Genomic DNA, 5,359 nt, shown 5'->3' with positions numbered 1-5,359 from the left:
TGCATTTATTTGTTTGCTAACATTTTTGCCATTTCATTTGTGTTTTCATGGTCAATTTTTTTTATGTTTCTCTGTTTGTGAGTGGATGTCGTTTGTAAGATACGTATTGGGCATTCAACTTGATATGGAGTGCTTTGCATGTCTATGTTTTTTTTTTTTTCTTTCTGTGTTTTCAGATGTTCTCATGCCGGCAAATTCAGGCCGGTGCTGGACCTTTTTATAAGTTTTGTTTCTTCACAGTGTTTGGGGAGGGGAAAGATGAAATAAACATTCTTATTTTGAAGATTCCTTTGTCATGTCACATTTTGGAGAGTATTTTGTGTTCTGACTTTCTTCAGGACATGCAGAGACTTGTTAATCCTTAACGGTTAAACTTCCTTTCCAGGTTAAAAAAAAACGTGTTTTATTTTATATTTGGCCATATTGGTTGTTTCAACTTCCTTCCTGTACCTTTGAGACAAAATTCACCTGATTGTCCCCTTACAAACAGAACAGTTTGAACCATCAGTAGGGTTGTGGTAGACCCTGGTATCCAGTAAGGGTCCTGGCTAGACGCCTCCATGCTAAAAACCAAGCCCTGGAATGGCGCAGCTACGTCTGCAGCCTGTCTGCAGCTCAGACACGAGCATTTCACTACATGTTGTACTCTGTATGATTGTGTATGTGACAAATAAAGGTTGGTTGGTTGTTTGCTTCTGTGCTTCATCTTGAGAGCACAGGATATATGCTCTCACTGAGATCATACAGAGCCAATAGGAGAAAGAAAGAAATGTTGGAAAGTGTATTTAGAGCAGTGTAAAACCCAAGCTTTTGGCTCACATAGATTACTTTTGACATATGTTGAAAATTAGTCTGTGTTTAATATGAGCATCCACCATTGACAGTATACACTCACCGGGCAGGTATACTTGTAGTGTTGGGTACATCTTGCCAGTACTAGGTTTGACACACGTTTGCTTTCAGAACTGCTTTAATTCTTTGTGGTATAGATTCAACAAGGGTCTGGAAACATTCTCAGACATTTTGGTTCATATTGACATGACAGCATCTGCTGGCTGCACGTCCATCTTCAGTTCCACCACATCTCAAAGTTCTGTTGGACTGAGATTTGATGAGGCCACCTGAGTGCAATAAACTCACTGTCATATTCAAAAAACAGTTTGAGATTATTTCAGCGTCAGCGTGTTATCCTTCTGGAAGCAGCCATCAGAAGATGGGCACACACGCTCAACAACAAAACTCAGTAAGCCTGTGGTGTTTAATCGATGCTCATTCATGCCTACCATCTGTATGTCCCAGCAGAAATTGAGACTCATCACACCAGGAAACAATTTTCCAGTCTCCTGTTGTCTAATTTTGGTGAGCTTGTGGCAATTATTGCCTCCGTTTTCTGTTCTTAGCTGGCAGCAGCGGCACCCAGTGTGGCCTTTTGTTGCTTCAAGGTTCGCTGTTTTGTTTCTTCAGAGCTGCTCCTCTGCAAACATCATAATGAATGGTTATTTTATTCGTCATTGCCTATCAGCAAACAGCAACACAGTCCTTCTCCCCTGAACCCTACAAGGCATTTTCACCCAGAGAACTGCCCACTCAATTTTTTCCCATTTTTCGGACCATTCACTGTAAACTCTAGAGGTGGTTGTGTTCCCAGCAGATCAGCAATTTCTGAAATGCTCAGACCAGTCTGTCTGGTGTCAATAACCATGCCATGTTCAGAGTCACTGAAATCTCCTTTCTTCCCCATTCTGATTCTGACTTGACTGACCCAAATGCAATGAGTTGCTGCTATGTGATTTTCTGGTGACATCTGTGTGTTAACGAGGAGCTGAACAAAAAGACAGAACAAAGTAATTGGTGTAATTTGTTAAAGTAACAAATCACATCAGCAGACTCAGTAACAAAACCATGATGTTAAGATTATGAAAATTTATTCCAACTAAGTTTAATTAAATGTTGTTTTAAAAAAAAAAAGTTTTTTCATGTCTGTCAGTGTACAACATCACATAGTTTCTCTGTGTTTATACACCACTCTGCATTTAATCTTTGGTTCTTATTCATCTCTGGGTCTCTTGCACAGTGTGTCTTTTGTCCTCTATACTCTATATCTTAAATTGGTTGCAGCAAATGGCCTGGTTATGCTGAAGGTTTCTTGATGTTAATGAGAGTTTTTCCTTCCCACTGTTGCCAACTGGATGCTCATAGGGGGTATTCTCTATATTATTGTAGGGTCTTTAACTTACAGTATAAAGCACCTTGAAGCAATTGTTGTGATTTGGTGCTATATAAACAATCTTCAATTTCTATTTACTTGTCCCATAAGATTAAGAAAAACATAGCTTAAAAATTATTTCCAAACAACCTTTTGTTCCCTGAACAAATTTTCTGTTTTTTCTGAAGATCGTCCCAAACTGGACCACCTTCAGCTTCCCCCTGCCTCCTGCTCCTGGATCAAAAGTGTCCTCACTATCCGGCCCCAATCACTCAAACTCAGCCTCTGCAAAAAAGATTTAAAGTACCTTCGCAAAACTACAGTATTAACAATTTGTAGATCATGTCAGAAGTTTTTATTAGTTACAATGAGCAGAGTATCACTGTGCATACTCTGTGTTGTCACAGTTGGTCTTCAAATCACTGTCTCACTGTCCACTTTGTGTCATGTTTGCTAATCTAACAAGAAGGTGAATGACACTCATCCTTAACAACTACAATATAACGGGCCTAGAACAACTTAATATGACACAGCATGCTAAATATGTTAACTAACATCCACATGCTTTGCTAGTGGAAGCTCAGAGTATTCCAGCCATGGTACACTCATTAATTGCTCTTTGTTTTTGCTCTGCAGTTCTTCTTAATCATTTTTCGGATATGTTATAGTTGCATATATTATACTATGATCAGCTTGAAGGCTCACATTAATGCATTCCTACTAGTCCAACTGGATTAAGATGATGACGTCAGATGTATGCTTACACTTACAACAATTAAAATGAGAATGGTGAAATTATCCTTTTAAGTGCTGTTTACCCGATCTGCGCAATAGTTCGTTGATTAAAAATTAAATTAAAAAGCATTTAACCCTCCTCTCGTGTTAGGGTCGGCACCGACCCATTTTAAATTTCAAATGCATAAAAAAATCACATACATTTGTTTATTGTATCAAGGCTTTTTGACTTTGTCAGGAACCTCTATTTCTACAAAATAAAATAAAAAAAAATTATTTTCACTAAATTATAAAATGCCCTAGTTGAAATTATGACCTTTGTGTTGTTAGGGTCGGTTTCGACCCAGGTATAATATTATGAGTATAAAGCAATAATTAAAGCCAAAACTGAAATCATAAGTGCACTGTCAGCTAAAACACTTACAGCAAGCGCCTCTCCTAATCATATGAGCTTTAGGGGATTCTTATTTTGCATGTTTTTTGCAGTATACCTGCACAAAAACAAAACAAAATAAACACGGGCATGTGAGGTGAATTCACTATTTGAGTGGCCATTTGACTTCCAGAGTGCACATTTACAATTTGCAGCATACAAAAAATGAGAAGAAGATTCACAGTGAGCTAAGTTCTGGATCATATTTTTGGTGAAAATGAAGGAGAGGACACAGAGCAGCATAGCGATTCAGATGGGCAGGTTTCTAAGGAGGAAGACAATGTGGACTATCATCCAGAAGACACAGACACATCTGATCAGAGGTGGAGGTCGCTGGTGCTGAAGCTACTCCTGCTGAAAGATTCAAGTCCAAAAATGGTAAGATCTTTTGGAGTTCAGTACCTCATGATGTACATGGCAGGGCAGCTGCTGCAAATGTCATCAAAATGACCCCTGGAATCACAAGGTTTGCTCTGACCAAAGTCAGTGACATCAAGAGATGTTTTGAGATATTTATGCCATTGTCACTAGAAAGAATCATCATTACTATGATAAACCTTGAAGGAAAAAAAGTCAATGGCGACATGATGAGGAATACCTGGATGCTTTCATTGTTCTTGCTGGAGTGTATAGATGCTGCAATGAGGCCACTGATCGTCTATGGGATGCATCGACAGGCAGAAACATTTTCTGGGCAACGATGTCACTTCACACATTTGATATCATTTTGATTCAAGAGTCCTCAGATTTGACAACAGAGAGACCAGACCGAGGTCTGACAAACTTGCTCCCATCAGGGATGTCTGGGAGAGATGGGTGCAGCTTCTTCCACTGATGTTCATCCCAGGGCCAGTGACAGTGGATGAATGTCTTGTCCACTTTTTGAGGAAAATGCCCCTTCCGGCAATATATACCCAGTAAGCAAGGGAAAAACGGCAGAAAAATCTGGGAAGCCTGTGATGCAAAAACCAACTATGCCTGGAATGTACAGATTTTCACAGTCAAAGCTGCGAGTGGCACCCCTGAGAAGAAACAATGAAAATGTGTGGTCCTCCATATGACCACTGGACTGCAGGATCACAATATCAGCTGTGATATTTTATTTTATTTTATTTTTTACCAGATATGACCTTGGACAAGAACTTCACAAAGGAAACTGAGGTGAAGCTGTATCATTGGGAAGTGATAAAAAGCCCACAATTACCCACGGCTATAACCAAAACAAAGGAGGAGAGGACTTTTTCTTTTTTTCAGTTTATATTAAAGGTCTACTGCTGAAAAAAAACAAACTTTTTTTGTCTTTTCTTGATGTAAATGTCTATGGGTCGAAATTGACCCGTAACACCATCGATGTCATTTTAGTTATTAATCTTAAAATGAAAAAAATCAATAAAACAGATTTATTTAAGAGATGTGTCCTATACCCCTCAGTAATACTCAGGTAACACAGAAACCTTTTATTTATTAATATGATTCTCTTGAGGTTAATTTTACAATTTTTTTTTAATTGAAATCGAGGGGTATAGTGACAAAAAAAGACCCAGAGGCCCACACCAAAAGTATTAAAACCAACATTTTCATGGATAAGGAAGCCTAACAAGGTAACCAAGAGATGAGAAACAAATTGGATGATAACTTATTGTTTTTAGTATATTTTATAGCTGATTTAATTCACGGGTCAAAACCGACCCGCTAACATAAGAGATGATAACAGAAAGCTAACACGAGAGGAAGGTTAAGCCAGCAGAAGTTAATAATATAATCATATTAAGCTTTATTAACTTCATCTGTTTAATTATTTTGAGCGTTTATTTGCAGTGTTTCATTCCAAGCGGATATTTATGTTTAGATAACGCTTTCTTCTTTGTGAGGCAAATAAGAATTTCACGTAATAATCGGTTTCTCTATCTAAAACACCTGACCACACCCTAAGTAGGACCCAGCTTCCTGTGCAAGTCCCTGAACGCCCCATTATTCTACATCGA

General features: G+C 38.4%; 1 protein-coding gene across 1 annotated transcript in view; it reads left to right on the top strand.

The window, feature by feature from the left end:
* Positions 1-572, top strand: part of LOC146679119 (very-long-chain (3R)-3-hydroxyacyl-CoA dehydratase-like) — a 16,123-nt gene extending 15,551 nt beyond the window's left edge. The window contains exon 11 of the mRNA XM_085408108.1: positions 1-572. This exon is cut by the window's left edge and continues 1,220 nt beyond it. The gene's annotated coding sequence lies outside the window, so the exon portion shown is untranslated.
* The last annotated feature ends 4,787 nt before the right edge of the window (positions 573-5,359 follow it).

This window comes from Rhamphochromis longiceps, linkage group LG1 (genome assembly GCF_057381845.1).
Source record: "Rhamphochromis longiceps isolate RC_006_pf linkage group LG1, R_longiceps_female_GT1.1, whole genome shotgun sequence".
NCBI lineage: Eukaryota > Metazoa > Chordata > Actinopteri > Cichliformes > Cichlidae > Rhamphochromis > Rhamphochromis longiceps.
Note: the sequence above shows the minus strand (reverse complement) of the source record. Positions and strands in the feature narration are given on the sequence as shown.